A 21,696-nucleotide genomic window follows, 5' to 3' on the forward strand; every position below is an offset into this window, starting at 1 on the left:
GTTGAGTGTTCATCCCTTCACATCCTCACTTTAACTTCTGTCTTCATTCACAAAGCCATGAATCTCAGTTACATATTTGCATAATGATATTGCAAAAATGGATGATTATCGGCTTTCAGGCCAAGGGTGGCAGGATTTCTGAAGCAACGCAGTTTGTGAACTGTTTGCGTGCTGCTGCGGTGAAGGTTTATCGTGAGTGTACAAATGGCTCCATTGCAAATAACCGATGTGGAAACTGCGGAGCACAATGTGCCATTGATGTGAGTGGTGAACATCGGCTACAAAGGTCCGTGAGGGCCGATAAACGTGCTACAGTGGAGCAGCTCACTGTCAAAATTAACTTGGGGCTACTAGATGTGTGTCCCATATGTTCAGCCTGAATGATGGTCATAATAATGTGACTCGACCGTGTGTGTGTGTTTGTATTATGACCACCAGGTACCCACTGTGTGCAGCACAGACGGTATGTGTGTGTGTGTGTGTGTGTGTGTATACATACACACACACACACACACACACACACACACACACACACGTATGAATTACACATGTATTTATTTATCAGAAGGATTGGACAATATTTCCCCTTTCCCAAACCCCTTAGGATCACTGAGCAACACTGTTCGCACAGCAGCAATCAGGTCTGAAGTGCGCATGCACCGGTGCGACATTGCGCCGGTGCATGGCAGACAGTCGATGGCTGTAGTAGCCCAGCGATTGCCTCTGCCTGATTGACAGGCAGAGGTGGTCGCTGGGCGGGAGGGGTCAGGCCTGCGGCAGATCAGGCCTGAATCACCCCCACTGTACAGATCTTACTTGGTGGCGGATAACTTGTCCCGGTTGATCTCACTGCAAAAATATTTTCAGTTTGGCATATAATATAATACAGTAGAGTATGTATGTTTCTATGTATCTTCTTTGTATATTAGAAAGATACCGAAAGTTTTCACTCAGTGGAGCCTACTGGCCACCCACTTTGTTATCACTATCTGATCCACACTTTTGGAAAGAATTACATATTTGGAAATAAGGCAGTTTCTAATTAGTATAAGGACTCTTGACATTGTTGTATGATTAATTGCAACTTTGGATTCCCTTGGCCATGCTGTCTGCCAAAAAAGTTGTGGAACACAATGTACATTTCTATAAATCATTTCAAAGACGCTGCTTTAAACTGTCATTTCAGACTCGTACATAGTGTTGAAATTCAGAAAATCTGTGTAAAAGTTGTGTTAAAGATGTTTTTTTGTTTGACTGATGAAAATGAATTATTTTCTGTATTCCAATTTATAAAAAATGTTACCCTGCCTCAATATGTATGTTTTCTAACCTCAAGAAATGCATTATTCTGCACACCGTAAGTAGTACTGTGTGTATCTATTCAGAGGCAGCTCAATTGCAACTGAGTGCACATCTTGACGCAAAATGTCACATTATGTCACAACTGCAGCCAATTGCTTTTACAGAATTGAGTCTGACATTACTCTATGGGGGACATTTACTAAGCAGTGATAAGAGCGGAGAAGTGAGCCAGTGGAGAAATTTCCCCATCAACCAATCAGCACTGAAGTAACATCTATAATTTGCATACTATAAAATTATACAGAGCTGCTGATTGGTTGATGGGGCAACTTCTCCACTGGCTCACTTCTCCGCTCTTATCACTGCTTAGTAAATGTTCCCTAACTTGTGCATTCATTATCCTATCATTATTTTATTTTTCTTTAGCTATATAATTCCAATATAATCCACAGCTCTTTGCATAGAATGTTTGATCGTTAACATCAGTCCCTGCCCCAGGTCAGTATACTGCTACATAGCCTCTACAATGCATGCACTAGTGATTATTTCACCTAGTAATATATTTTTGGATTGTTGTAGTGTGATGTATCTTGTTAGAATAAATATGATGACCAACAACAAATACTGAGCCTATTTTTACTGAGCACCTTCACGTAATGCAAAAATTGACAGTAATTATGTGTAATGAACCTGCAATTAAGTGAATATCTGAACTATAAAATGATAAATTCTAAAAATAATCTATGAGGTGGACTCCCTTGTCTATCAGAATAATAGCCGTGAAACCATGGGGTACAGGACTCCATGAGCCAAATTCAATCAGCTGCTATGCAGAGGCATAACTAGTGGGCCGGGGGCCCCATAGCAACATTTTTAAAGCCCCCATCCCCCCCATGCCTCCATCAGAGTGACAGGAGGAAGGGGTTGGCAGAGCAGAGCGATCTCCCCCAGGTGTGGGGTGGGGTGGGGGGGTGTTGGGGGGGATATCAGAAAAACAAAGAAGGGGCGAGGTCTGACAGAGTGGAGGGTGTGACAGGATGGGACGGTTACTGATGTGTCATTTACATACAGTGCAATAAAATAAAGAAAAAGAACCCTGTATATACAGTATATATTCACACAAACACATATTAACCTTGAGACCATTGGCTGCACAGGTTCCAGCTCTGTCGGCTGAATCCAATTCCTTCTTTTTCTGTTAAGCTTGGTCTACTCCCACTGTTCTCTCTACTGGCACACCAGATTGGCAGCAGTTGCACCTTGCTCCTGTCACTACTTTCACTGTCTGCCATTCCCTGCTCCTGTCTCCACTTTTGCTGCTTGCCATTCCCTACTCCTGTCCCCACTTTCACTGTCTGCCATTCACTGCTTCTGTCCCAACTTTCACTCCCTGCCATTCCCTGTTCCTGTCCCCACTTTCACTGCCTGCCATTCCCTGTTCCTGTCCCCACTTTCACTGCCTGCCATTCCATGCTCTGGTCCCCACTTTCACTGCCTGCCATTCCCTGTTCCTGTCCCCACTTTCACTGCCTGCCATTCCCTGCTCTGGTCCCCACTTTCACTGACTGCCATTCCCTGCTCTGGTCCCCACCTTCACTGCCTGCCTTTCCCTGCTCCTGTCACCACTTTCACTGCCTGCCATTCCCAGCTCCTATCCTCACATTCGCTGCCTGCCATTCTCAGCTCCTGTCCCCACTTTAACTGCCTGCCATTCCCTGCTCCTGTCCCCACTTTCGCTGCCTGCCATTCCCTGCTCCTGTCACCACTTTCACTGCCTGCCATTCCCTGCTCCTGTCACCACTTTCACTGCCTACCATTCCCTGCTCCTGTCACCACTTTCACTGCCTGCCATTTCCAGCTCCTATCCCCACATTCGCTGTCTGCCATTCCCACCTCCTGTCCCCACTTTCACTGCCTGCCATTCCCAGCTCCTGTCCCCACTTTTGCTGTCTGCCATTCCCTGCTCCAGTCCCCACTGTCACTGCCTGCCATTCCCTGCTCCAGTCCCCACTGTCACTGCCTGCCATTCCCAACGCTGAGGCAGAGGGCAGTGCTCTATCAGACAATGTCCAGCCTGCCCTCTCTCATCTGGCCCGCCTCTCCCCCCCTCCCAATCTGGCCACCCTTTCTCCTAGTCCAGTCCTTTGGTTTTCCTCCTCTAATCTTGTTCAGACTGCTGTGGTGCTGCCTACTCTGCTGTTACATTCACACCTCCTTTCACGGATGTTCCAGCAGGGCAGGCAGCACCACAGCAGCTAGTTTCATTTTGTGAGACAGTGCTCACAGCTGCGAGTGCGTGACTGGGTTTAGTGGAAGCTGCGGGACCTGAAAACAGCTCAGGCTCCGTAGCAGCTGCATCTCCAGCACCCACGGTAGTTACGCCAATGTTGCTATGTGTCACTAGCTGATTTCTGATCTCGGCCTATGGACGTGGGAGCAAAACTCATGCTACGATAATCTGCCACTGATCTGTCCCCATAAACTGTGCCAATAGCACAATTGGTGATGTTGATAATATAATGTAAATAATTAATGTAATGTAATTCTTTACTGAAGCACTACAGGTCCCAGCTAGCCCAGACATGCCCAATATTAAGGACTGCCAGGGCATGCTGGCACTTGGAGAACCAGCCATAGGCACATGTACAGGAACTTTTACAATACAGGAGCGCGGCTATTGTCACTCTGATTAAACCGGGCAAAGAGTTTGCAAAGGAACGTATTTGTCTTATCACTATATTAGGTATTAGGACCAATGTACAACGAATTACATAATTACATAATTTCATAATTACATAATTTCATTTATTTTATCATTTCTCACTTCATGAACCCTTAGGAACCATAACAATCCAGTTATATACGTATGTACAAGGTTTCAGCTGCCAGCTCTCTCCCAATAGCCCTGCAAATAGTCAGATATAATAATATACAATGCTAATTTATCACATGAAGCGTAACAGTGCTCCCCTAGCAATCAGCAGAATAGGTACAAAAATATATCATGGTAAATGCAATGAATGGTAACAGAAAAATGAAGGAGCCTTCAAATATTTTGAAAGTTGAATAGGAACAAAAATAAGCTAGTTGGCTTAATCATTGATAGCAATAGAAAGCATAAAACCTGGCAGAAAAGTAATATGGGTGGTCATTCCGAGTTGTTCGCTCTGTAATTTTCTTTGCATCGCAGCGATTTTCCGCTAATTGCGCATGCGCAATATACGCACTGCGACTGCGCCAAGTAAATTTGCTATGCAGTTAGGAATTTTACTCACGCCATTACGAGGTTTTTTTCTTCGTTCTGGTGATCGTAATGTGATTGACAGGAAGTGGGTGTTTCTGGGCGGAAACTGGCCGTTTTATGGGAATGTGTGAAAAAACGCTGCCTTTTCTGGGAAAAACGTGGGAGTGGCTGGAGAAACGGGGGAGTGTCTGGGCGAACGCTGGGTTTGTTTGTGACGTCAAACCAGGAACGAAACTGACTGAACTGATCGCAGTTGCCGAGTAAGTGTGGAGCTACTCAGAAACTGCTAAGAAGTGTCTATTCGCAAATCTGCTAATCTTTCGTTCGCAATTTTACTATGCTAAGATTCACTCCCAGTAGGCGGCGGCTTAGCGTGTGCAAAGCTGCTAAAAGCAGCTTGCGAGCGAACAACTCGGAATGAGGGCCATGGTCAGTACAATGGGGGTAATTTCAAGTTGATCGCAGCAGGAAATTTTTTAGCAGTTGGGCAAAACCATGTGCACTGCAGGGGAGGTAGATATAACATTTGCAGAGAGAGTTAGATTTGGGTGTGGTGAGTTCAATCTGCAATCTAAATTGCAGTGTAAAAATAAAGCAGCCAGTATTTACCCTGCACAGAAACAAAATAACCCACCCAAATCTAACTCTCTCTGCACATGTTATATCTGCCTCCCCTGCAGTGCATATGGTTATGCCCAACTGCTAAAAAATTTCCTGCTGCGATCAACTTGGAATTACCCCCAATGTGTGATTTAGAAGAAATAACAGCAACGTGTACGGCCCACACAATTTTAAATTGAGTGAAAGCATTTTCCAAATTGTGGCTTCACTGTATTTCCCTAAAGTATCTATTATCCAGTTTCTATAAGGTTTCAGATAGTGTGACAGTAATAATTCAAATGTATATAAAATGCTTGATAGTTTTTCTTATATCTATAACTCTCTCTCTTTCTCTCTCTCATGTTTCAGGCTGGGGGGCAGATGTACTAAGCCTTGGAAAGTGATAAAGTGGAGAGAAATAAAGTACCAGCCAATCAGCTCCTAACTGCCATGTTACAGGCTGTGTTTGAAAATGATAGTTAGAAGCTGATTGGCTGGAACTTGTCTCTATCCACTTTATCATTTTCCAAGGCTTAGTACTTCTGCAACTGTGTGTATATGTGTCCGTGTATTTAGCTATGTTTACATATAACACAGTTGCATACCTCCCAACTGTCCTGATTTTCGTGGGACAGTAACTTTTTTTGGGACTGTCCCGCGGTCCCACCTGCGGTGGTGGTGGTGGTGGTGGGGGGTATAGTTGGGATCCTCCTGTCACTGCTGCTATTCAGTGGAGACAAAGGGAGAGGGGGCATGCAAGCAGCACACAGAGCGCTGGGCATGGCCCCACAGTGATGATAATGGGTGTGTGGCTCACAATCGCGGCACTCAAGTGAAGCCACGCCCTCTTCTCCATAGACCACACACCCTTTTCGGGCAGGTGCCCGCTACGCGGAGGTGTCCCGCTCCCTCAGTCTAAAAAGTTGGGAGGTATGTATTGTGCTATTCCAGATATGGCTGCAGGCAGAGATGACAAAAAATTGCAGTGCTACAGTCACCAAGTTTTTCCTTTTGTGTCACTGTTCCTTGCAGTGTCACTGGTAAATGCACATTTTTATGGAATGAGCAAAGCTGCGACACTGACAGTCAAATCTTCCTGCTGTGTTGCATGGTCCAGGTAGGACTGGCAACACTTAAGACAAAATAAGGAACAAATAAGGAAAAAGGCAAATGTTTTGTAGAACAGCTTAGAAATGTATTAAGCTCATTTCAGTAGCAATAGCAATACATCAATTTTTATAACACAATTTAGTTCCTTGTGAGAAACAACCCCATTTAATAGAAGAAACCTGTACAGATATGAAAATGTGTATACAGGTCGCATTTCATTAATTGCATTTTATTTGCTATTCAGTTTAAGCAATGGAACATAATGACTGCTAGCAGTGATGGGCACTATAGCGCAGGCTGGTTCCAGTATGAATGGTCGACCATGTTATGGTCGACAGTCATTAGGTCGACCACTATTGGTCGACATTGACATGGAGATGTGGTCGACACATGAAAAGGTCGACATGGCTTTTTTAAACTGTTTTTTGTGTGTAATTTTTCCATGCCATGACCAGGAACCCCAAATAGTGTACCGCATCCCCTTGCATGCTGCGGGCAAGGTGCCTCGCTCCGCTACCGCTGCACTCGGCACAGGTTACCATTTCCAATCGTCCACATAGGTGGTAAAGTATGAAAAATGTTAAAATCTAATTTTAAAAAATGCCATGTCGACCTTTTCATATGTCGACCTGTCATGTGTCGGCCATATTCATGTGTTGACCATGTGTCCATGTCGACCATGCCAATGTCGACCAATAGTGGTTGACCTAATAACTTTCGACCAGAACATGGTCGACCATCCAAACAGATACCGGGCAGGCTGGAGGGTGTAGCTACCATAGGTGCAGGTGTAATACCACTTACAGATGATAGTGATGAGTATATCGTTGCTTGCTTTCGTCGTACCTGCCTCTGCTTGAAGCTTCTTTCTTGTAGTGGAGGGTTTAAGGTCAAATGCTCACTGGTAACTGTGCTGTCACTAAAAAAACCACTCTACTTTCTTTCTTGTGTGATAGGGGTCACTGATGCACTAAGTAAAGCTTTTTATTGGTAACAATATTCCCATTAACAATTACCTTCTGATTATGTTTTGCAACATATAAATTGGAAACAATTCAGGAAATAGAGACCATTTTATTTTACAACAACCTAGGATATTAGTCGTTTCTAAAAGAAATAGAATGTTACTATACTTAATGCAACACACTTACTTGAATAAGCAGAAAAAAAATACAGTTTGAGGTCCACACTATCCGCCTCTTCTACCCCATTCACCTCCATGTGGCAGTGATCTACCGCCCCCCTGGCCGCTGTTCACCTTTCCTTGACAACTTTGCTGCCTGGCTTCCCCACTTTCTCTCCTCCGACTTCCCCTCTATCATCCTTGGTGACTTTAACATCCCTATCGACATCACTAATGCAGCTTCCTCTAACCTTCTTGCTCTTTCCATCTCCTTTGGACTTTCTCAATGGTCCTCCACCCCTACTCACAATCTCGGCCACTCCCTCGACCTTGTCTTCACCCACCGATGTGATCTCTCTGATCTCTCTAACTCTTCCTTCCCTCTCTCTGACCATCATCTGCTTTCTTTCACCCTCTCATCTTCCCCTCTCTGCTCCACACCCAAACACACCATCACCAGACGTAATCTCGGGTCCCTCAACCCCGCTATCATGTCCTCCCTCGAGACCTTCCTCTCTCCTCTTTCCACTATGACTTGTCCCAACCAGGCAGCCTCCTTCTATAACTCTTCCCTTAATGCTGCTCTTGACTCTGTGGCCCCCCTCTCATCTGTACCCCTCCGCCGCTCCAAACCCCAACCCTGGCACACCAAACTTACACGATTCCTACAAAAATGTTCACGGTCCGCAGAACGCTCCTGGAGGAGATCCCACTCTCTGGCGGACTTTCTCCATTTCAAGTTTATCCTCTCCTCCTATAGCTCTGCTCTTTCTCTCGCCAAGCAATCCTTTTTCCAAACACTCATCTCTTCTCAGTCCTCCAGTCCACGCCGACTCTTTGAAACTTTCAACACTCTCCTTCGCCCCCCTCCTCCTCCCCTCCCCTCTTCCCTCACTCCCACTAACTTTGCCTCCTTCTTCATCTCCAAAATTGAGGATATTCAAAATTACATCTCCTCCCGTCACCCTTCTGCTGCCCCCCTGCTCCCACCATCCCTCCCATCCATCTATCCCACCCTGTCCTGCTTCCGTCCCACCTCAGACAAGGAAGTCCACTCCCTCATCTTATCCTCTCCCCCCACAACCTGCCACTTGGACCCCCTCCCCTCCCGTCTTCTCCGCTCCCTCCCCCCAACTGCCTGCTCCCACCTTGCTCACCTCTTTAACCTATCGCTCTCTACTGGCATCTTTCCCTCACCATTCAAACATGCTCTGGTGTCCCCTATTCTCAAAAAAGCCAACCTCAACCCTTTATCACTCACTAGCTACCGCCCCATCTCTCTTCTCCCTTTCGCCTCCAAACTACTTGAACGACTGGTCTACAGCCGTCTCACAAGCTACCTCTCTGACCACTCCATCCTTGATCCACTACAATCTGGCTTTCGCCCACTCCACTCCACCGAGACTGCCCTGGTGAAAGTCACCAGTGACCAGCTTTCGGCCAAATCTAAGGGCCACTTCTCTTTGCTCATCCTTCTGGACCTCTCTGCTGCCTTTGACACCGTGGATCACCCTCTCCTCCTCCGCACACTCCAAAATGTTGGCCTCTCTAGCACCGTCCTTGACTGGTTTACCTCATACCTCACTATCCGCTCCTTCTCTGTGTCTGCCTCCGGAACCACCTCACACCCTTCCATCCTTCCTGTTGGTGTCCCTCAGGGTTCTGTCCTAGGCTTCCTTCTGTTCTCCCTGTACACCTCTTCCCTGGGTGCGCTCATTAACTCCTTTGGCCTTCAATACCACCTCTATGCTGATGACACACAACTCTACCTCTCCTCTCCTGATCTGTCCCCCTCTGTCCTCTCTCAGGTCTCCAGCTGCCTCTCTGCCATCTCCTCCTGGATGTCTGAGCGCTCTCTGAAGCTCAACATGGATAAAACTGAACTTATTATCTTTCCCCCAGCCAGAGCAACACCCCCTACAAATATCTCTATGACTGTTGACAACACTATCATCTCCCCCGTTCCCCAACTCTGCTGCCTGGGCATCACTCTTGACTCCTCCCTCTCCTTTGCGCCCTACATCCAAGCTCTGGCGCAATCTTGTTGGTTCCAGCTACGCAACATTGCTCGCATCAGGCCATTTCTCTCCCAGAGTGCAACTAAACTTATCATCCACTCACTGGTCATCTCACGTCTCGACTACTGCAATGTGCTCCTCACTGGCCTCACTTGCTCCCACATCGCTCCTCTCCAATCTGTCCTCAACTCCGCAGCTAGGCTCATCTTCCTCTCCCGCCGCTCCACTTCTGCCACTCCCCTTCGACAAAATCTACACTGGCTCCCATTCCCCTACAGAATCTTCTTCAAACTCCTCACCCTCACATACAAGGCCATCTCTAATTCCACTGCTCCCTACATCTCCAACCTCCTCTCCCTTCATACTCCCTCCCGCCCACTACGGTCGGCTGATGACCGTCGCCTCTCCTCTGCCTTGGTCACTGCTTCCCATGCACAAGTTCAGGATTTTGCCCGTGCTGCACCCCTTCAGTGGAATGCGCTCCCCCGCTCCATTAGACTCTCCCCGACCTTGCAAAGCTTCAAACGGGCACTGAAAACCCACCTATTTATCAAAGTGTACCTCTCCAATGCATAACCTAGTCCTTAGGCTGCTCCTCCATCTCCCTGCCCCATGCCTTGGACATCTCTGCTTTGCTCGCATACCACCATCAGGCTTCTACCTGCTTGCTTGCACCTCATGTCATCTGTCTGTTGCCCCTCCCCACTAGATTGTTAGCTCTTCAGAGCAGGGCCCTCTTTCCTCTTGTCTAAGCCCTCTTCTTGACACATTTCACTCAGCGACCATCTTTACCTGCTTTTTCTCCTGCTGATAAATGGCCCCTCTCTATCTATGGCCACCAGCCCCAAGTAGTACAATGATCACTCCCACAGAATTGTGGTGCTCTTTGTTACCTGCACTCCATTTTTGTTATTTATTTACTGTTATGCTAAGTTTTTTCTCCCTGTAATGTCCTTTGTACGGCGCTGCGAAACACTTGTGGCGCCCTATAAATAAAATGTAATAATAATAATAATAATAATAATCTTACAATGTAATATTTTCTTTGGAAGAAAAGTTATATGAGACAGATTTTTTTCTTGAGTGTACACTATTGTATCTATACCATACACTAATGCGGATATCCTTAAATTACACTAAAGGTCAATACTGCGCAGTTAGTTATTTTTAAATGGCCATGACGTTGGTGCACATAAAGTTCTTTTCCCTTAGCAATTTCCAGTATACTATATAGCTAGACTGAATTTGTAGTTGAAGTACGAACTACTCTCCGCTAAATCCTTTTCTTGTGAATTAAATGAAGTTATTTAATTTGTACTCCACAAGGTAATTAAGTGTGCTATAAGTGGTAGCTGAATTATATTCTGCGGTACTTGGTATATCTCTGGCTGACCTTCCTTGGTGATATAACTAGCTGAATATAATGGTGCGACCACACATTAGATGCCGCATGGAATTGATGATAGTAATCTCTGTTATATTCCACAGCTTACAATATACAGATGATGGTTTTCCTGTCTCAAATCAAGATGCCCAAATATGAGAAGAAGGACTTATACTGTGACTAATCTCGGGGTCTGCACTGTAGATGATGTAAGTCTATCTCTGGACAAAGTTCACATCGTATACTGTGCTGACTTTTATTATAAGAACTGCTCTTTATACCTCATTGAGAGGCTAGCTGTATGTAATACGGTGAGTTCATTCAGTAAATCCCCTTCAGCGGGGGTCTGCAGGGTAATGATGTATAGGGAAGTATTAGGATAAATACCCTTCAGTAAGAGGCCCTTTTCTTGTGTAAATGGTATAAGTCCACCCCTAACCTAATATGGGGTGTCCTGATCCGCCTCCCACTCTCCCCTGGGCAATCACTCACTGCTCCGGTTGGTCCTTGGTTCATTTAGCCGACTCCCCTAGGGCGTCTTCGGGGGCCGTCTCTCTGACGCACTCTCCAGCCAGAGCTCTCCTGCTCACCGCTGACACTGCTGAAGCCACGCCTCCCTGTAGCTTCTTACACCGGGATCTCCGCTATACGGCTGTCTCTCTGCACCGTGTCCACCGGGATCCCCGCGGGTGAGTTCACTCTGTTCTTCCGTCAGCCGTCAGGGAACACCTCCATACTCTGTCCATCCCGATCTGTACAGCACCTCTGTGTCCCACGATCTCCTCTGTCAGCTGCCAACAGTCCTTTTCTTTCTGCCCTTAAATAAGCTCCGCTTGAGTGCCCGGATCAGTCCTGCCGTTTTTCCCTTGCACGCGCCGACTCTGCGAGGCTTATAGAGGACCAGAGCTCCCTTATAGTGTATACATTTACAAGCACAGTAATGCCTAGTATGTCCCCAAAATATCTTAATCACGATACCTTAAAGGTAGTATACCTTTAGTACTTCGTTTTGACCTTCTATTTGCTAAGGTAAGTACCACATCCTCGACTTGACCATCTCCAACACAAGAAAAGTCATTACATTCAAGGGATTTCTCCACTATGGTTTCTGGGGCCATAATTCTTATTGAGCTTTGTGGACCGGTGCCGCCCATGAACAACAGGAGCTCTATGGGATCTTGTAGGGGAATATCCCCTGGGGTTGACGATTCGGCTTGACGATTCGGCTGTCAAAACCAAGTCTTCTTTTGCCCTCGGGACTTCCATTGTGCAGGGTTTTAGTTGATCTCTGGATACAATTCTGACTGATCCTTCTTGACCACGACGGATTCGATAGGTGTAGATATCACAGGCTGGAATGCTGACCACGACGTAAGGAACATCCTCCCACAGGGCATCAAGTTTACTAGAGTGATGGTTCTTTTTTAACCAGACCTTGTCACCTTCATGTAAAGGAAGGGGCCGAGCATTGGTGTTATAAGCTCTCCCCTGCCGTTGGTGGGCTGCCTCCATCCGCTGCTCTACAATCCGTCTAGCGGTTTCAATTCGTCGCTGATGTTCCCGTACCCAATCGACTCGGGGATCAACGGGGTCGATCACAGCGGGATTTAATTCCAAATCTCTAGGCAGCTTGCCCTGCCTGCCGAACATTAAGTAGTATGGTGTGAACCCGGTGGAACAGTGTTCGGTGTTATTATATAAGTAGGTAAGTTCAGGAAGAAGGGCAGGCCATTGGGCACGTTTCTCCGCAGACAGACTACGAAGCATTCCAATGATGGTTCGGTTTGCTCATTCACACAACCCATTCCCCTGTGGGTGGTAGGCTGTGGTCCTTACTTTGAAACAGCCATATAGGGAACAAAGTTCATGGAACAGCTGTGATTCAAAGGCTGGGCCTTGGTCGGTCAGGATTCGGTCAGGGTACCCATAGGGTCTTACGAAATGTTTCAAGAAAAGTTCAGCCGTGGTTCTTGCAGTTAAGTCTTTGGCAGGGACGACGACAAGGAACTTGCTGTAATGATCTGTCATGGTTAGCGCATATTGATATCCCATGTTGCTGGCTTCTAATTTCACGTGATCTAGGGCGACGATCTCCAGAGGGCGTCCGCTTTTAATGGAATGCAGTAGATCTTTTTGGCTATTGTTCGGATGCCTTTTGATGTTGCAAGGTACACAGTCACGGCACCATTTTTCAATGTCCTCTCTCATTCCAACCCAGAAGTACCTCTTTCTTAATACGGTCTCAGTTTTCTGAGTGCCGAAGTGCCCAGACTTATTGTGATATGCCTCGAGTAGAAGGATAGCCTGATGTCTTGGAACTACTACTTGTGTAATAGGTTGGTGTGTGCTGGGGTCAAGGCTGCTACGTATTATAAGCCCGTGTTTTACCCGGATGCGCATTCGGTGTCTCAGTAATTTAATTAATTCGGGATCAGCTTCTGCTCGCTGTGCTTTGTTCAGGGAGCGCTTCTGTCGGATAAGCTCCAAGAGCTTGTTCAAAACAGGGCTTTTTCGCTGAATATTTACCCAATCCACTTCAGGTAAAGCAGTATGAGGACTTTCAGGCCGTGCGTGGGCTGTAACAGAGACTAGGTTGGATGTTGCGACCTGTTCTTCGGTCACAGGATGGAACACCGGTGTCTCGACATCTTCAGCATCGTCTGTCTCCACTTCAGGAAGGTCAGCGACTGGTAGGCGGGATAAGGCATCTGTGTTTCCATTTGCCTTTCCACTCCGGTAGTCGACTGTATATTGAAAGTTGGCTAAGCGAGATACCCAACGTTGTTCAAGTGCTCCCAATCGAGAATTTGACAAATGAGCCAACGGATTATTGTCAGTCATAATAACTACCGGGAAAGCAGCCAGGTAATTCTTGAACTTCTCGGTGATGGCCCATATAAGAGCAAGTAACTCCAATTTAAAGGTACCGTAGTTCTCGCTGTTCCGCTCGGTTTTACAAAGGCCTCTACTGGCATATGCTATCACCCTTTCTCGGCCAACTTGCATCTGTGACAACACAGCTCCTAACTCCCGATGACTTACGTCGGTATAAACGAGGAAAGGCTTCTCATAATCTGGATAAGCGAGTAGGGGAGCAGTTACCAGAGATGTTTTGAGTAGTTTAAAGGCACTTTGCTGATCTTTGCTCCATAGAACTGAGGATGAGCTTCTTTCCGGACCAGATTTGCCGCGCAGAAGTTCATGCAATGGAGTAGCTAGTTTAGCGAAATCTTGCACGAATCGTCTGTAATATCCCATGAAACCCAGGAAACTCCGGACATCCTTTACTGTCTTTGGAGTGGGCCACTCTTGTACCATGCGTATCTTCTCTGGATCTGGCTTGACACCCTGAGCGCTGACAATATGCCCCAAGTAATGGACCTCTGGTTTTAGAAGATGACATTTGGCCGGCTTGAGCTTTAATCCTGATTTAATTAGCTGCTTGAATACCTCTCCAAGATGTTTGAGATGCTCTTCATAATTTTTGGAGAAAATTATAACGTCATCTAAATACAGCAGGACCATCTCAAAGTTATGATGTCCGAGACAATGCTCCATTACACGTTGAAAGGTAGCCGGTGCATTACAAAGTCCAAAGGGCATTCTGTTAAATTCAAATAAACCCATCGGCGTGGTGAAGGCAGTTTTTTCCAGGTCCTCCTGTGCCATCGGAATCTGCCAATATCCGCTAGTGAGGTCTAGAGTAGAAAAGTAAGCCGCTGTCTTTAAGGCCGTTAATGACTCTTCTATCCTTGGTAGCGGATAGGCATCTTTATGGGTCACGGCATTCAATTTGCGATAATCCACGCAAAACCGGAGACTTCCGTCCTTCTTCTTAACTATAACTAATGGGGCTGCCCATGGGCTGTAGCTCTCACGGATGACACCTGCGGCCTTCATGCCGGCAATCATTTTCCGCACAGGTTGGTACATTGCTGGTGGTAGGGGTCTGTGTCTCTCTTTTATGGGATGATTACTTCCTGTGTGAATAGAATGGTACACGCCTTCAGCCTTCCCAAAGTCAGAGGGGTTCTGACTAAAAGCCACTGAATTCTTTCGGACCAGTTGTAATACTCCTTCCCGCTGCTCTGTTGGTGTATTCAAGTCTCCAATCTGGATCTCATTCCACCAGGGATCCTCATTCTCAGCGGCAGACACACCTTCGGTCATTGTCCCTTGATATGCAGACGGTATATTTTCCCCCAGTACATCCTGAAAATTTACTTGAGAAACCCTGGCTACCATGCAGTGTCGAAAGAGTCGGACAGGGTAGTTTTGAGGATTCAAGATACCAACAGGTACTCTACCCTGTTCTACTTTCGCCAAGGTCCTGGCCACTGCAAAGGGCAGCTGTCCATCCGGGTCACCCGATTCTACGAGGGCATCATAACCTTGTCCGCCAGGGCCTATCCGTACTTTGCACCAAACTACGTTCTCCGAGTTGGGCATTAGTATTACAGGCCGTCGGTCGGCAATCCTTGCTTTCCCAACCTCTCCTTGGTCATTAGCAATTTTTTCTGACCCTCTATGAGCCGAATAGTCTGTTGAAGCATTCTCCGCTTCCCCGGGGTGGCTGTCTTCATTTCTGTGCGCAGGGCTTCGACTAATTCGTCGGGACAGTTTCTAAGGACATTCATCCCGAGTATAATTGGAGGCAGAAAGTCATTCGATACCGTCGTCACTAGACATCCCTGTCTGGTCAAGTTTGCCTGATCCACTTTCATGTCAGCTTCCCAGTAACCACGATAGGTGATAGGTTGTCCGTTACTGGCTAACAGATGTAACCAGGTAGTCGGTGGGGCGATGATTGTTTGCTCCTCCCAGTGTTGGAGAAACTCATTAAGCCGGATGGTCGAGACTTGAGATCCTGTATCCAGGAGAGCAGCCATCTCCACGCCATTGATCTGAATTTTCAGGCGAGGACACTCCCCGACATACCTGGGCCACCACTCCTGCGACGTCGGACCTATTGGTATATCTCCTCCCGAGGGTCGGTCCCCTGCCTCGGGGTCTCTTCGTTTAAAGCTGCATTGGGACAATTTCTCTCTATATGACCGCTTTGTCCACAACCCCTGCATATAGGCTGTCCCTGAGCGTCAAATTGATCAGTAGGATGTCTGCCTGTTCCTACTGGTACATCCCAACGAGAGCGGTTCCTTGCGCCTCGATCTTGCCGCCATTCCCGACGTCGGCCGACGTTTTGACCTTGACTCAACTCCTCAAGTCTCCGATCCATCCTAGCTAGGTGCAGGGTAAGCTCCGTAAGTTTAGAGTTTAAGGTCCCCATCGAATCCTGACTAGATGAAGTTTGCGCCTGTTGGGTGACTGACTTAGGCAATGCGACCTCCGTCTTTGTGCGCGATTTTGTTTCCTTTAATTCTGCTCCCTCTTCTGGTTCCGCTGATACCTCGTATTCAGAATCTTCACAGGAATTGAGTCCCAGAATTTGAAGAATTTCTTCTTTGAACTCCGAAAAGGAGCACCTCGGCTGTTGCCGCCTCCACATCCTCAGTTGAGCCTGAATGGCTTCCCCTTGTGCTCCTTCAATGAAGAGATTAATTAAGGTCTCATCAGCCTGTTGTACTTCACGGGGTTCCAAGGCTTGAACTGCCCTCATTGCCTCCTGCAACCCCAAAGCAAAATCCCGTAGTGTTTCACCAACTCGTTGTTTTCTAGCGTACAGTCGGCTTTTCAAGTTAGAAATAGTATTCAAGGCGAAGATATGCCCCAATTTTTCCAATATGCCTTCCGCAGTCTCCTTCTCTTCCTCTGACCATGCTTCTGCTTCCCGCAGTGCAGAACCTTTTAATTGTCCCAATATGATCTCCACTTTCTGTACTTCGCTCAGCGGGTACAATCTGAACATGGAATGCATCTTATTCCTAAACTCTTTAAGCTGGCTGGTACCTGGGGTCCGCATGTCTCCAGAATATATAGGAAGCCAGGAAGTGCCAAAATAATATGGCATCGTAATGGGTGTGGCTAACCCTTGATTCCGCCCTGCCGGAGATTGACCAGGTAACGTGGGTAATCTCCTACGGGTAGATGTTGATGTAGGAGTCTGAGGTTCCTGTGACTCTGACATTCTATCCTGTTCGTAGACGCCAAACTTTTTAATGTAATACCACTTACAGATGATAGTAATGAGTATATCGTTGCTTGCTTTCGTCGTACCTGCCTCTGCTTGAAGCTTCTTTCTTGTAGTGGAGGGTTTAAGGTCAAATGCTCACCGGTAACTGTGCTGTTACTAAAAAAACCACTCTACTTTCTTTCTTGTGTGATAGGGGTCACTGATGCACTAAGTAAAGCTTTTTATTGGTAACAATATTCCCATTAACAATTACCTTCTGATTATGTTTTGCAACATATAAATTGGAAACAATTCAGGAAATAGAGACCATTTTATTTTACAACAACCTAGGATATTAGTCGTTTCTAAAAGAAATAGAATGTTACTATACTTAATGCAACACACTTACTTGAATAAGCAGGAAAAAAATACAGTTTGATAATCTTACAATGTAATATTTCCTTTGGAAGAAAAGTTATATGAGACAGATTTTTTTCTTGAGTGTACACTATTGTATCTATACCATACACTAATGCGGATATCATCAAATTACACTAAAGGTCAATACTGTGCAGTTAGTTATTTTTAAATGGCCATGACGTTGGTGCACATAAAGTTCTTTTCCCTTAGCAATTTCCAGTATACTATATAGCTAGACTGAATTTGTAGCTGAAGTATGAACTACTCTCCGCTAAATCCTTTTCTTGTGAATTAAATGAAGTTATTTAATTTGTACTCCACAAGGTAATTAAGTGTGCTATAAGTGGTAGCTGAATTATATTCTGCGGTACTTGGTATATCTCTGGCTGACCTTCCTTGGTGATATAACTAGCTGAATATAACGGTGCGACCACACATTAGATGCCGCATGGAATTGATGATAGTAATCTCTGTTATATTCCACAGCTTACAATATACAGATGATGGTTTTCCTGTCTCAAATCAAGATGCCCAAATATGAGAAGAAGGACTTATACTGTGACTAATCTCGGGGTCTGCACTGTAGATGAGGTAAGTCTATCTCTGGACAAAGTTCACATCGTATACTGTGCTGACTTTTATTATAAGAACTGCTCTTTATACCTCATTGAGAGGCTAGCTGTATGTAATACGGTGAGTTCATTCAGTAAATCCCCTTCAGCGGGGGTCTGCAGGGTAATGATGCATAGGGAAGTATTAGGATAAATACCCTTCAGTAAAAGGCCCTTTTCTTGTGTAAATGGTATAAGTCCACCCCTAACCTAATATGGGGTGTCCTGATCCGCCTCCCACTCTCCCCTGGGCAATCACTCACTGCTCCGGTTGGTCCTTGGTTCATTTAGCCGACTCCCCTAGGGCGTCTTCGGGGGCCGTCTCTCTGACGCACTCTCCAGCCAGAGCTCCCCTGCTCACCGCTGACACTGCCGGAGCCGCGCCTCCCTGTAGCTTCTTACACTGGGACCTCCGCTATACGGCTGTCTCTCTGCACCGTGTCCACCGGGATCCCCGCGGGTTAGTTCACTCTGTTCTCCTTCCGTCAGCCGTCAGGGAACACCTCCGTACCCCGTCCATCCCGATCTGTACAGCACCTCTGCGTCCCGCGATCTCCTCTGTCAGCTGCCAACGGTCCTTTTCCTTCTGCCCTTAAATAAGCTCCGCTTGAGTGCCCGGATCAGTCCCGCCGTTTTTCCCTTGCACGCGCCGACTCTGCGAGGCTTATAGGCGACCAGAGCTCCCTTATAGTGGTTAAGAAGCCAGTCCTGAGGTCGCAAGCCCGTCTATCTCCTGGGCCATTAACTTCTCTGCCTGTCCCATTTACCCTCCATGAGGGTTATAAAAACTACTTCACAAGTCTTTGTGCCCTCCGTGAGGGTTATAATCTTTAATTGCTTTTATTACAATTTATTTATTTATATTAAATTTTCATTAACTTCTCAACTGAACTTACTATAGTAGAACAGGGTATTACACAGGCAGTGCAACTGCTATGGGGCCCAGAGCTGAGAGGGGCTACCTTCCATGTCACTGTTACATGTGTTATAACTATTTTTCACGATTGTGTGGTACTTAGGGGCCCTTACAAACGTTTGCCTCGGGGTCATCTAATACGGGGCCCTCACATAGTGGAATTGACTTACCTCCCTTGAGCTCACACCTTCAAGGTACCCTGGAAACACAGCTTAGAGACATAGGGGGACATTTACTAAGCAGTGATGAGAGCGGAGAAGTAAGCCAGTGGAGAAGTGGCACCATCAACCAATCAGCAGCTCTGTATCATTTTATAGTATGCAAATTATAGATCTTAATTCGGTGCTGATTGGTTGCCATGGGCAACTTCTCCACTGGCTCACTTCTCCGCTCTTATCACTGCTTAGTAAATGTCCCCCAATGTCTTTTAAATTGGCTTTCTACAATCTGGGTTATAGCGCAATAAGGAAAAACATTACACCTATATATATATATATATATATATAGGGACAGGGACCTGCTACCTACCCTCGGGACTCCCTCTATGCGGACAGATAAGATGTTTTTATTATTCAATCCTGTACGTGTGCTACCTGCATTTATGGACAGATGAATTGCCTTTTTTAAGTATATTCTTGTACGTTTGTTACTTGCATTTGTGGCAGGATTGTGCCTATTAAAATTGCTGCTGTTTTTATTTTTACCTTGCTCTCTTAATAATTATTGGAATAAGCAAAATTCCTAATTCTTGAGCTGCTGTAGAAATTATTGTTCTTAAAAACAGTACACACTATGTTGTTTTTATCTTTTTTTCACATGCCCTGCTTCTAAGAGTCATCAGCCTGAAAGTGTTTGAAGTTAAGTTGTTATTTATTGTTTTAATAACTACACCTGAATGCACAGGTTTTTTCACCGACACTAGTAGGCGCTTTTATTTACTCCATTTTCCTATCTTTATCCACACACTGTATAAGAGCTGCCACTCATTCACTGATGAGGTGTGTTGTGTAAAGGGGTTCTAGGAAATAAATTATTCCGATCCCTGTGTTCTAATAGATATACTTAGGCGCTGTTCTCCACTATTTATATATATATATATATATATATATATATGTACACTGCTCAAAAAAATAAAGGGAACACTAAAATAACACATCCTAGATCTGAATGAATGAAATATTTTTATTAAATACTTTGTTCTTTACATAGTTGAATGTGCTGACAACAAAATCACACAAAAATTATCAATGGAAATCAAATTTATTAACCCATGGAGGTCTGGATTTGGAGTCACACTCAAGGCATGCTGCCCGAGCGTCGCCCCCTGACCGCGTCTCTCTTGCTGCCACCAATGCACCCACAAGTCCCGCGAGGTCTGAAGCCCCTTCACGGAAGCCCGCTGCGTTACCATGGTAACGCTGTCAGCTGTGGATAGACATACAACAAAAACAATAACATAAGTGACAAATTAAGATGACTTTTTTTAAAAGTCAATGTTAAACTAACAAATCAAACTAAAGTGCTAGTGCAAACAATCAATTAAAAACAATTAAAAACATCTATAGGTGCAAGGGAAATTTTTTTTACATCAGGGCCCCTCTAATGTAAAAAGGACCTGCTGATGTGTATTAAATGTCAATCACAAGTGGCAACAACTGCTTGACAACTCAAACCTGTATTAGTGCCCTGTGGCTTAGGGCAAGATGGTGAGAGGCACGAGCGCATAGCGCCCAAACTGCATCACTTACACCATTCTCAACATAAACACTCTAGGGCCAGACAAAAATCACAAAAAATTTAAAAAAATTAATTACTCCCAAATTTTTATTCAGACCCCCAGGTTTCAGGGTGTTTAACCTATGAATCCACATGGACTCCAGCTGTAATAGCTTGCGGCCCCTATCACCCCCCCTCCGTATCGAATCAGGGACATGATCGATGATACGGTGTTTGAACATGGCCATTGAGTGTCTAAACGTTACGAAATGTTTCGCCACAGGTTGCTCGCCGCTCACCGATGCCAAGGCATTCCGGATGGCCAATCTCTGCTGGGCCATTCGAATTTTGAACTGGCATTCCGTTTTGCCAATGTAATACCGCCCACATGGGCAGATGATGGCATAAATTACGAACTTCGTGCTGCATGTGAGAGGCCATTTGATTTTGTAATGTTTCCCTGAAAAGGGGTGAGCTATGGTAGTCCCTGGTGACATGTGAGAACATGTTGTGCAGCCGGTACACTTGAAACAGCCATTACGCCTGGTGAGAAAGTGTGTAGGATTCACTCTCAGTTTTGCCATATCAGTTTTAACCAAAATGTCCTTGATGCTTTTTCCTTTTTTATAGCTGGGCATAATGCGTTTGTCATGTAGCATCTTCAGATCAGGATCTGATGTTACTATGGGCCACAGCTGTCTTAATTGGTGTTGCGTCTCCCTACTTGTCACATCATACTCACACACCCAAGGAATGATTTTAGACATATTTTTGGTGTGCTTGGATTTCACCAAAATGTCTTTCTGTGTGGCTTCTGCTTTCTGGCGGGCCGATCGTATCAATGCCAGTGGGTAACCTCTTGCCAGAAATCTGTTTTCCATCTCCTTCAACTGACTTGCCCTGATGGAGTCACTGTTATTGGCCCTGCACACCCTCAGGAACTGGGAGTATGGCAGGCCCCTAACGGTGGATATAGGGTGGAAACTGTCGTATCGCAAAATCGTATTGCGATCGGTGGGCTTTCTATAAAGACATGGGGGTATATTTACTAAGCTCCCGATTTTGACCGAGATGCCGTTTTTTCTTCAAAGTGTCATCTCGGTTAATCTCGGTCATTTACTAAACACTAATCACGGCAGTGATGAGGGCATTCGTAATTTTTTGCAAGTTCAGGTAAAAAAT

This window comes from Pseudophryne corroboree, chromosome 4 (assembly GCF_028390025.1).
Source record: "Pseudophryne corroboree isolate aPseCor3 chromosome 4, aPseCor3.hap2, whole genome shotgun sequence".
In the NCBI taxonomy this organism is placed as follows: Eukaryota; Metazoa; Chordata; class Amphibia; order Anura; family Myobatrachidae; genus Pseudophryne; species Pseudophryne corroboree.